The sequence below is a fragment of the Rhinatrema bivittatum genome, chromosome 1 (assembly GCF_901001135.1).
Source record: "Rhinatrema bivittatum chromosome 1, aRhiBiv1.1, whole genome shotgun sequence".
In the NCBI taxonomy this organism is placed as follows: domain Eukaryota; kingdom Metazoa; phylum Chordata; class Amphibia; order Gymnophiona; family Rhinatrematidae; genus Rhinatrema; species Rhinatrema bivittatum.
The window spans coordinates 44,174,914-44,186,924 of NC_042615.1; the positions used below are offsets into that span (position 1 = coordinate 44,174,914).

The following is a 12,011-nucleotide window of genomic DNA, read 5'->3' on the forward strand; positions in this document are numbered from 1 at the left end:
CTGATCCAGTTCTGGGTTGGCTTCCTCCTCTCGGACTCCCCCACACCCCTGCCATATATATTTTCCAATGCGATTTACTCCACTACACTTAAAAGCAAATGTACAATCCAATTTAAAAAAATAACTAGCCTACAGGGCCCAGTAGATTGTGGCCATTAACAGTCAACCATGTTGATCTGCTAGCCTCTCTGTATTGCTAAGATTTATTCCTGTTCATCTGGTGCAGAAAGGTGGTTCTTATTCACTATGTGCAATTGAGAGATGCCTGGTAAGCTGGGGTAGACAATATTCAGTCCCTGTGGACATCAATCTGCATGTATTCTCAGGACATTCCTAATGAATATGCGTCAGATAAATTTGTATACTGTGCATGCAAATCTATTTCATGCATATTCATCATGGATTACATTATATTACATTACATTTTCAATTTATATCTAATCCTCCTCCAGAAAAGGTCTGAAGGAAGCTTATATTATGGGGTAATTTTGTAGGAGCCTGCAAAAATCAGATGGGAAATTCATGCAAAAGTTATACCAATTTTGAAAAAAGAAAGTATACACATATGCATATGTGCACGAGTATACTTTCCCTTTTGAAGATTATCCCATTGAAACTACCGACACACCTGCTAAATTTTGCAAAAAAAAAAAAAAAATGTGCAGTGAATGCAAAATGTAAAAGTATGTACAAAATTGCAAATCCCTCCTTAATCCCTCTCCCGGGACCATCTCAGCTTAGTCCAGGTAAACTTCCATGTAAAACATGATGTGCGTGCATAGGTTTACTGGCATATTGGGTAGACAATTTTATAACAGCCATTTCCTCAGGAAAAGAACTGCTTTTCTCACTAAAATGCCTTTGAAAATTACCCTCAGTATCATCAAAATACAAAAACATGTACATCAGATGCCATATACATCAAACAGCGAAAAGCATCCTGAGAGGATTGGGGTCCATGAAGACTGGAAGTTGCCTATCCTTGCCAGTAAGTGCAATTTTGGCCCACTACATGTGCTTCCTATTTTAGCACAGTACAGGCCACAAAATTATATATATATATAGATAGATATAGATATAGATATATATATATAGAGAGAGAGAGAGAGATGCAATCTATTACCTCTGTATCACATCACAAAATGACAGAAGTGCATGGATTGTTCATCTGAAAATCTAGTAATGTAGTGGGTGTGCCTGCTCCAGTGTAAGAAATATCCTATGACGTGATTTGTGAGGGAGACTAAACAGGTCCTCCATACAAGAATGAATTACCGCAATACACCAGTAACAACGACTGCATGCGCACCCACATGAGCACATATGAGAGCGTGAGTGCCCCTGCACTAGCATTTTATATCATCTGTGCTTGTTATAAAATACACCCCAGCGTGCACGTGTGCTCCTACTTTTAAGTACTTGTACGAGCATCTGCTTAACACACATTTTCCTTAGGAAATGGCTTGTACATTCGCATGTGGGGCAATTTTCTTACATATGCAAATGCAGGAGTAAGCCAGTTTTACAAATGAGTCCACCAGTTTTCCCAGTCAATCTCTAGGTCATCAAAACCCCTCTGGTTATTCAGCCTGCACTCGCCCCAGTTTACCCAGACCCTTCACTCAGGCAAAAATTGGCAATAAAGAGTGTTAGTTTGACTTACTCAGGAGTAAATGGGCGCAGGTATCAGCCGTATGCACGTGGCTTGTGCTGGTTATTAAATTGGAAGATATGCACGTAAATGCTGATCCCACCCCAGAAAGCTCAGGCCCCGCCCCTTTTTCAAGCGTGCATATTCGCATGATACCAGTACCCGTGCGTGTAAGTGCGAGGTTTATAAAGTAGGTCGGCCACGCACAAGTGATAGATGTACGCACATCTGCACTTTTTAGGGTGTGCATCGGTTTTAAAATTCACCCCTAAGAGGATAAGTTTCAAAGAGCTGTGCATGAGCCCATATATGGCCGCGCAGATCTACAACTTGGGTTCTAAAATATGTGTACATCTAGTCTACAACATTTGTGCAAATGTAAAGATAGGCACGAATATAGAAATATGTTTGCTAGATAAGTCTCATCAAGTGCTACCTGTCCAGTTAAGAAAGATAGTCAAATAAGTCTCGCAGAGTGCTCATTTATCTGAATAAGTAGCACTTTGTGAGACTTGTTCGGCTAAGTGGTGCTGAACTACTGTATTTATTTACTTATTTATTTTATTTTAAAATGTTATATTCTGCAAATCCAAATTGTAGTGCAATAAACGTGTATTTTTGCCTTCTATTTTGACATTGCAGGCATGGAGATTTTACCTGTGAAATTTAAGAAGGACTTAACTGAGCAAATCCCTATTTACGTGTGTAAGTCAGCAAATTTTCTAATGTGTGCGCGGAATAAATTAACTCGTTTTCTGATTCCTCCACCAGTATGCCCGGCCCATCGAGACCCTACTGGTTCTTCAGTCTGAGCTGCTCCCAGTTGACCCAGACCTCACACCCAGTCAGTACATCACAATAAACATGTTCAATATCACTTACACCAGATAACGAGCAGGTATAAATATATATGAATAATTTGCCAAATCTACACGTGTAATTCTCTTATAAAATAGCAACTTGCACACACAAATGTGGGCCCTACCCTGGAATGCTCCTTTTTATATCTGAACCCTTATTTACACATGTATGTTTTGAAGTTTATAAAATAGCATATATGCTATGTAGTCATTTTTCCACCTTTTGAAAATTCACTTTTAAGGTGGCAATTTCTAAAACTATGTGACTTGTGGCAAAGTCTGTGCATATTTGTGCCCATGGATTTTGCACCAGTTCTCTAAAGAAAAATACATGTGTACGTTGCATCTGAAAATTCCCATGGGAAAAGGTGCATGTAAGAGATTTGTACCTGCTTTTTCTGCGAAACAGCACACGTTGGCTTGAAAATGCAAAGCTACCCTCCCCTGGCTTAACCCTACCCCTCACAAAAAAGTATTTAAAATATTTGTTACACAACATATTGCTAAAGGTGTTTAGGGTATAAGACTACACAATTCACAACAACACTGAATGACATACAAAGACAAATTAATCATGAATCGAAATAACACAGCAAGAAAAATTAGGCATCAAAACCTAATCTAATAAGAAGCTAACGATTCGGTAAGGATCACCATTACATCAGAAATGAAATGTCAAGCAATGGAGATAATCCAATATCATAACATTTATTTATGTATTAATTAAATAAAGAAATTATCTGATTTATACTCCGCTTATTACTGGAAAACCGTTTGAAATGCAAAATACAAAATATTAAAGTGAAAATATTTTAAAAATCCCAAACAGTTCATGATAAAAATAAGACAATCAATTAAAAAAATAAAAAAAAAGTAACATAAGGAACTGTCGACCCATGCTAGAGCACTATGGCTCTGTTCTAGGCCAAGCCCACCCTATACCTACACACAAGAAAGACACTAATTACATTCAGTTCCGAAATCAAAGCCATAAAATATAGTGAACTTATTAGTCTGATAGTACATACCGTAGGACACAGCACTACAGACAGAAAAAAACAAACCTGGCCTGTCAAAAACAGCCTAATCCCTCCCTTAGTTCAATGGTAAAAAGTCAGGGCTAAGATTTCTTGGTCGAAGGCTGATGAAAAGAGCCATGCTTTAAGCTGCTTACAAAAATGAAGGTAATCGTCAATAAGGCCTACCTCTGAGGGACGTTTATTCCAGGGGAGAGGAGTAAGGTAGGAGACAGATCTCCTGCATGCACAGTTTTACCTGCATACAGGGTGATCACTTTTCAAACTGCTCTTTTACTTGGGCAAATAGCCATATAAAAGGTAAATTGTGCTTGAAAATTTCCATTTATACATCTGACCTCTCCACCAACACACCCATAGGACTGCAGTTTGCCGAATCAGGACGCTCATGTTCTGACCTATCTATCAATCATTAAGGACAACTTAAAAATTTCAACCAATATTTATTTATTTAAAATCTTTTCTATACCGTCATTAAGTTATTTACCATCATAACGGTTTACAGAGAAGGACATGGGACTGAAAACATTAATTTACTTAAATGAAAAAATAATGGACTGAATCAATACATTGGATTCAAGACTCATTTGATAAGTTATAGCACTTTCTGTTCACAGTTCTGATGAGGGGTTATTCACTAGGGGTGTGCATTTGTTTTCGACGTATTGGCAATCCACAACGTATATGTCCCTATTCGTTGTATTCGTGGGGTCACGAAACGTATAGCGAACCCCCATGAATACAATGTATCTAACGAATAAACCCCCCACCCTCCTGACCCCCCCCTAGACTTACAAAAAGTCCCTGGTGGGCTAGCGGGGGTCCTGGAGTGATCTCCTGCACTCGGGCTGTCGGCTGCCGGTATTCAAAATGGCGCCGATAGCCTTTGCCCTCACTATGTCACAGGGGCTACCGGTGCCATTGGTCGGCCCCTGTCACATGGTAGGAGCACAAGATGGCGCCGGCCGTCCATTGCTCCTACCATGTGACAGGGGCTGACCAATGGCACCAGTAGCCCCTGTGACATAGTGAGGGCAAAGGCTATCGGCACCATTTTGAATACCGGCAGGCGACAGCCCGAGTGCAGGAGATCGCGCCAGGACCCCCACTGGACCACCAGGGACTTTTGGTAAGTCTTGGGGGGGGGTCAGGAGGATGGGGGGTTGTAGTTAATTAAATTTAAAGGGTTGGGACGGGGTTTTTTTTTTGGGAAATGAATACATACGTAACTAATAAACGGATCTGGGTCCCCCGAGAACGGATGCAACGGATTTTGCTCCCCACGAATAAGAATACCAAATGGGACAAATCCATCCCTGCTGCACATCTCTATTATTCACCTCTTCCTTTTCCTTCCCTTATTCACAATCAAGTACATTTTCAAAGGCCTGTGCACAAATACTGGGATTTACGAGCGTGGTCGGGTCTTGCGTGCGCTGCACGCATTATATAATGGGTCCAGACTCATGCATAAACCCCAGTATGCACACAAGTGCCGGGTTTCTCCAAAGGGGCTGGCCAGGGGGCCGCGAAGTGCCATTCAATGCTGTCCCGGGGAAGCGCATGCTGCCAGCTGGCCAACGCGTGGAGATTACTGCTGCTCTAGAGGAGCAGTAAGTAATAAAATAAAACATTTGGACCAGACCGGGAGGGAATTGACGGAGGTCTGATTGCATCACTGCGCATATTTAGTGAAAATTCAACCCCTGCATGCACTGCCCGCACATGCGCTCGTGGCCGTCAGATTTTATAATATGCATGTGCCCACGCGCGCATGTTATAAAATTGGCGCGTCCGCGTGTGCGTTCCTAGAACCGCGCGCACATAGACAGCCACGCGCTTCTTTGAAAATTGACCCCAAAATTTCTAGCACCCCCAGTGACTAAGTTTAGCAACTGATTAGGATCAGCTCCTACCATGGCTCAGGGATTCTCTACTAACCGGGTCTTACAGATGAGGCAGTGAATCTCAGGTGCTTAACTCACTGTTTAGAATTCTTTTCCCCTCTAAGATTTAGTCATTTACCCACACAATTAAACTCAAGATAGCAGCAGCCTGCCAAGAGTGAGGTTCAAAAACTGATGTTATTTTCTTAACTTCATTCCCAGATTTAAGGTTCATAAACATACAGTGAGATTTTCCAACTCTTCCAAATAAATGCATACAGGGATGGTAACTTTCAGAGGGACGGGCGGGTACACATAGACTCATGTGCATTGGTGCACGCCCCAGGGCACAGCAATCTTGTAACATATGTGCACATACGCACGTAAGTTATAAAATAGCCTGGGCGCGCATATGGGTGCACCATATTTTGCAACTGGGTGCGCACAGTCGTAGATCTTGGGGTTTGAGCTGTGCAAGTGGAATTCGTCCACCAGTTTGCCCAGTCTAGAGCTGGGTCCTCTTTAGCCTGTACTCCCTCCACTTACCCCAGATCACTTAAACCACGGAAGGATGCCAGTTGTTTTTTCTTAAACTTACACCTCTTCCACAGCAGAAGGAAAGCTACGCGGCACTGGACCTGCACATGTGCCCAGTCATATATTTGTGTGCATTTTTTGGGCCCTGCCCTGGAACGCCCATTCCTTGCCCACACCACGCCCCTTTTTTGTTCCAAGTGAGACATTGGCATATTGAGAGATGTGTGCGCAAGTAGGCGGTTTTTAAAATTGGGTGGACATGAGCATGTCCTATCTGCATGCATATTTCCCCATATAGACACACACCCGGCTTTTAAAATTCACCTTTTTAGTATTGAACTGCTTAATGTCTCTTATGCAGATGACAGGACTCACGGGCACTTTTTTCTGGTACCCAGTTCTCTTCTATTTTCTTATGTTAATATAAATTTATTAAGCGTTCAATACTTTGAAATCCTAAGCTTGATTTGCAGCTGCAGTCAAAAAAGCAAACAGAATGTTAGGAATTATTAGGAAGGAAATGGAGAATAAAATGGAGGATACCATACTGTCTCTGCATTGCTCCATGGTGAGGCAACTCCTGGAGTACTGTATGCAGTTCTGATAGCTGCATCGCAATAAAGAGATATTTGCTTTGCAGAAGGTACAGAGAAGTGCAACCAACATGATGAAGGGAATGGAATGACTAAGAGGTTAGGGGCAGATTTTAAAAGGTATGCGATTTCGGAGCGGCCTCGGAGAGAACTTTCCTTTCCGCCTCCCCCACCTTCCCCTCCCTTTCCCTACCTGTCCCGCCCCCAGCCCGTAAAAAACCAACCCCGTACTTTATTTCACAAGTTACGCCTGCCAGAGGCAGGCGTAACTTGCGCGCGCTGGCCAACTGCCGGCATGCGATCCCCCGGCCCAGCGGCAGTGACCCCTCAGTCTGACCCAGGAAGGCAATTCTTATGTTCTTATATTCCTATGATTTCTAAACATTTACACACGGTGCCCTTCTTGCTGCAGTTTTGCCAGCAAACATCAAATGACCCAATGCGCATGTTTTTCAATTTCAGTAGGGTTTAGTACCATCTACATGTCAATTTAAAGCCATTCTCTTGGGAATTATTGCTAATAGAATTATCCTGCCGTAGCCCATTAAAACTCCTGAACAATCCTTGTCTTAATTTGACTCTAATATAATTTTCCCAAGTTTTCTTGAATTTCTCCTCATCCTTAAAGGAGTTAGCCACCAGGATGGAGTAAAGCTTGGAAGTCTTGCCTTTATTAAATACTTCTGACAGATTTAGATGATCAAACTCTGTAAATGGTATGCTACATAAAGTTTTATAAGGGAGTTTAATGAGCGTATCAACTTTTTCCAGTACAGGCCACAAATTTTCATCTTGGGAGGGATTTTTTTTCCCCCCATTTCTCTTTGTTTCTGTGTTTGGAAATGTGTGCGTGCAATCGTTGTGGTTTATTTATTTAGACATTTTATATACCGTCATTCCACATCAAGATCAATGGTTTACAAAATTAACATACATAATTGTAGAACAAGATTAATACATATCAACTGAGAAGCTGTAGTGCAAGTGCGACCACTTACTAAAAAACAAATAAATGATACATAAAACTGATATATCCACGTTAAATTTTATCTGCCATTTGGAAGCCCAGTCTTCCATTCTCACAAGACCCTCCTGCAATACATCACAATATGCTTGAGATTTAATTACTCTGCATAATTTTATCACCTCACTCATTGTACCCCTATCCAGATCATTTATAAATGTATTAAAAAGCACCTGTCCAAGTACAGATCCCTGAGGCATTCCAATGTTTACCTTTTTCCACTGTAAAAATTGACCATTTAATCCTACTCTCTGTTTCCTGTCTTTTAATCAACTTGCAATCCACAAAAGGACATCACCTTCTACCCATGACTTTGTAGTTTTCTCAGAAGCCTTTCATGTGGGTCTTTTTTTTCGAACGACTTCTGAAAATCCAAATACACCACATCTATCAGTTCACCTATGTCCATATGTTTATTCACCCCTTCAAAAAAAGCAGGAGATTTATGAGGCAAGACTTCCCTTGGGTAAATCCATGCTGGCTGTGTCCCATCAAACCATGTCTATCTAAATGCTTTGTGATTTTATTCTATATAACAGTTTCCACGATTTTTCCCAGCACTAAAGTCAGGCTCACTGGTCTATAGTTTCCCGGATCACCCCTGGATCCCTTTTTAAATATTGGGGTTATGTTGGCCATCTTCCAATCTTCAGGAACATCAGATACTTTTAATGATAGGGTACAAATTTTTACTAATAGTTCTGAAATTTCAGTTTTTAGTTTTTTCAGAGCCCTGTGGTGTATACCATCTTGCCCAGGTGATTCACTACTCTTCAGTTTGCCAATCAGACCTACCACATCATCCAGGTTCACCATGATTTGGCTCAGTTGATCTGAATCATCACCCATAAAACCTTCTCCAGAACAGGTATCTCTCCCATAAGAACAGGTATCTCTCCCATATCTTCTGTCCTCAACCTCCATCTGTCCTGATGCACATGCTGTTCCCAAGCAGTAGGTCTGAAAGGGCTTTCAAGTGGCTGGATGGCTACCCCAGAGACCAACATTGCATTGCCAGGTCTCTCTCCTGTGCATGCAGGTTCAGTGGAGGCTCCAAATGTTCCTAGTCTGATTGTCCCAAGTCTCCAAGTGCTTCTAAGCTTCTGTCTAGCCCACGCCTGGATATGCTCACCTCCTGTAGCACATTCCTTGGAGCCTTGCCTTGGGGTTGTGCCATGGTTCAAGGGCTCAAGCTCTCCTCGGCAATCAGGTCCCAACCCAGATTGCAACAGAACAAGGGCTATGATTTAAAATCTTAAGGTGATGGGATTTAATTGAGAAAAGGAACCGCTTTATCTAATTGGGTAAAGCTTCAAGAAATCAGATTGGTGTCCTACAAAACTATGTATCCATGTAAGAAAAGCAATAGATGGGGTGGGTGAGTGGGTGAAGGGAAGGTAGAGTAATATTCCAAGTAGGACCAATGTTTTCTCTATCCTTCCAAGCAAGTCTTTAAACAATATGCAAATTCACATAAGGGCTGCAAACAATTTATTATTTATTTCCACAATTTCTATTCCGCTGATCCACCAAGCTCAGCGGATTACAGTCAAATACAAGAAAGCATAATAAAACCTTATGCAACACAAAACATAAACATGCCAAAACATCTAAAAAGCAACATTGCTATACATTTCTTGGAGAAACAAAATATATAGCTTAACAAGATCGAGCAATACTCAATCTGGGAAGGTTAGAGAAAAGAGATATATCTTTAAGTTCTTCCTAAACCAAGAAAGATCACTCTCTACTCCAATAGCTGCAGGAAGGCTGCCCCAGAGAGTGGGGCCTGCAATACAAAAGATCCACTTGTGAGAGATTGCTAATCGGGCAAGGGAGAGTGATGGAATCTCAACCAAATCTGTGATGAGGAGCAGAGGCAGTGGGTGGGGCGGTGTCTGATTGTAGAAGACATAATGGCTGGAGGGGCAAGATTGTGGAGAGCTTTAAACATCAAAAGGAGGACTCTATACTTCACCAAACAGGCTATCAGAAGCCAGTGAAGGCTAGCTAGAGTCTGGGAAATATGATCACGCATTCTGGTACTCGAAATGAGATGCACTGCAGAATTCTGTAAAACTTTCCACCAAACTGAGGCACACAAATTATTATATATATTATTCTAGCATCGATAACATTTTAAAGAAAACCCCAAAGCAATCATTAGCAAAGTTGGCTCATCTGGAAACAGAGAGTCAGAACAACCAGGTTCTAAGAATGCATATTCATTTGAAATGAAATAGGAAATGTCATCAAACATAAGGCTAGCATTCAGAACAGAAAGAGGTTCAGGAGGAGGGCAGGCAACATTACCAGGAGGGAAACATGAGGAGGGAAGTGAAGCTCAGCATGGTCCTTCTTACTAGGCTTGTGACAGAAGGCGCTTCTATAGAAATAGTTGGTGTGGAAGGAAAGAAGGAACACTGTGGCCTGAAATGGAACGAGGACCAACAAAGTCCCAACATGACTTGATAAGAAAGAAGGATTCTCTGAACTCTACCACCCCTCATCCCAATGATACCACTCCTCTACTCTCAAAGTTACTCCACCCTTCATCCTCCATACAGGCCTCTGCTATTCCACCTTCCCACCTTACTGTCACTCTTCCTCCATGCTCGCTCCCACAGGCCTCAGTACTTCACATCTACTATTTTTCTCTACAGGCCACTACTCCCCACATCCACAGGCTGTTGATGTTCCACTCTTCTTCCTCCCATTGCTCACTATTCTTCCACCTCCTGCTTATCCTTCACCCCTTTCTTCCTTGCAGGCTGCTGTTCCTCCACAATCCACTTTCTGAGTCTACCTGTTCTCTACTTCTGCACCCCCTTCCACTGTTATCCACTGCTTATGCTACACAATCATTATCATTTCTCTTCCAACCTCTAAATCTGTGTTTCCCAACCCTCTCCTACAAACACACTTAGCCAGTCGGGTTTTCAGGGTTAACACAATGAATATTCATGAGACAGATTTGCATACCTTGGGTCTCCAAGTGAAGTGAGGGTGAGGAGAGTAGGAGAAAGCAGTGTTTCTGAGGAGGAGAGGAGGAGAGGAGGGAAGAGAGTGTGAGGGATGTGAATGTGAGGGGGAAAGGAGTGTCAGTGAGGAGAGGAGGAAAGGAGGGGAGGGGGTGAGAGGATTGAGAAGAAAAGAGGGAGAGAAAGGGAAGTAGAGAGGAAGTTTGCATGGGCTATGTCTGTGATAGGAGAGAGTGTGCCACAAATGCAGCATCCTGCCACTAGCCTCTTCCACCACTCTCCCAGGAGACCAATGCAGATGCTAAAGAAGGAGAGAGGCAGATGGTAGGGTTCCTTGAAGTGTAGCAGGGTTGTCAGCTTCCTAGAAATATTTTTACTAACAGTCTATCTGCCATAACTCGGTGAGAGCCCTATCCCCTTTCACGGCATTTCAAATCACTGAAAGGACCCAACTCCACAGGGAACCCCCTCCGCTGTCCACCAACTTCCTCTCTCACCCATACTCAACAAAACCCCAAGGGGGATTCCCCCCTCCTGACCTCTCAGTGATTTGAAATGTCACATGTGGCCATTCATATAAAACGTTTGGGGACCTCTGCTCTACTTCATCCCTTGACAATCCTTCATCTTTTGTCCCTTCTTCAGAATTAGTGGAGAAAAAGCCCCTGCAAACCAGTAGGGAAGGATATGACCGTGAACTTTGTTGTCATTCTTTTTTGGCAAAGGATAGAAGTAGATCATGCTGCAGTAAGGCAGGGAAGGTGGAAACAGCGTGGCCCCTCATGAGAGCAGAACTTGCAGAGCCCCCACACAGCCAACTGAGGATGGAAGAGCCATTAAGCTCCACCATTACCCATCTTCCAGCTTCTGCTGATCTGCCTTTGCTCTCCCACTTTTCATCTCCCTCCTTCTGTCCTCCACTCCTCTACTCCCATCCCACTGCTGGAAGTTCACCATTGCCCAGCTGCTTTGTAGACCAACAGTTCTCCTCCTCCTCTTCCCTCTAGAGCACTGCCCCTTTCATCCCTCTATTCCAAAGGCTGTTGATCCTCCACCCCCTTCCTATTCACCACTTCCCCCCAGGCTGTCATCACTTCCACTCTTAGGCTACCGGCCCAGTCCTCCACCTTTGCAACCCCAAAATGTGCCTTGTCTGTGATGAGTACTTTCTGTGCGTGTTAATACAGATTCTTCCCTAATGGTGCCACTTTAGCACAGTAAGAGGACAGACTAAAAATATAGCTGTAAATTTCTCCCTCACTGCCTGTGTTCCTTGCTACGGTTATCTACACATCACTAGATACTGGACACGCCACACCTCTTACCCTGCTGAAACCTGGCTTGCTGAATTCATTGCCTTCATTTCTAAGGCTTTTTTCCTTTACAATGACTGTAAAAAGTGTATTCTTCTGTGACTCCTTCACCCTTCTGGCTCTGCTGCA

General features: G+C 42.7%; 1 protein-coding gene across 1 annotated transcript in view; it reads right to left on the bottom strand.

The window, feature by feature from the left end:
* Positions 1 to 12,011, bottom strand: part of LOC115090581 — an 85,161-nt gene that overhangs the window by 52,103 nt on the left and 21,047 nt on the right. The gene's annotated exons all lie outside the window — the stretch shown is intronic.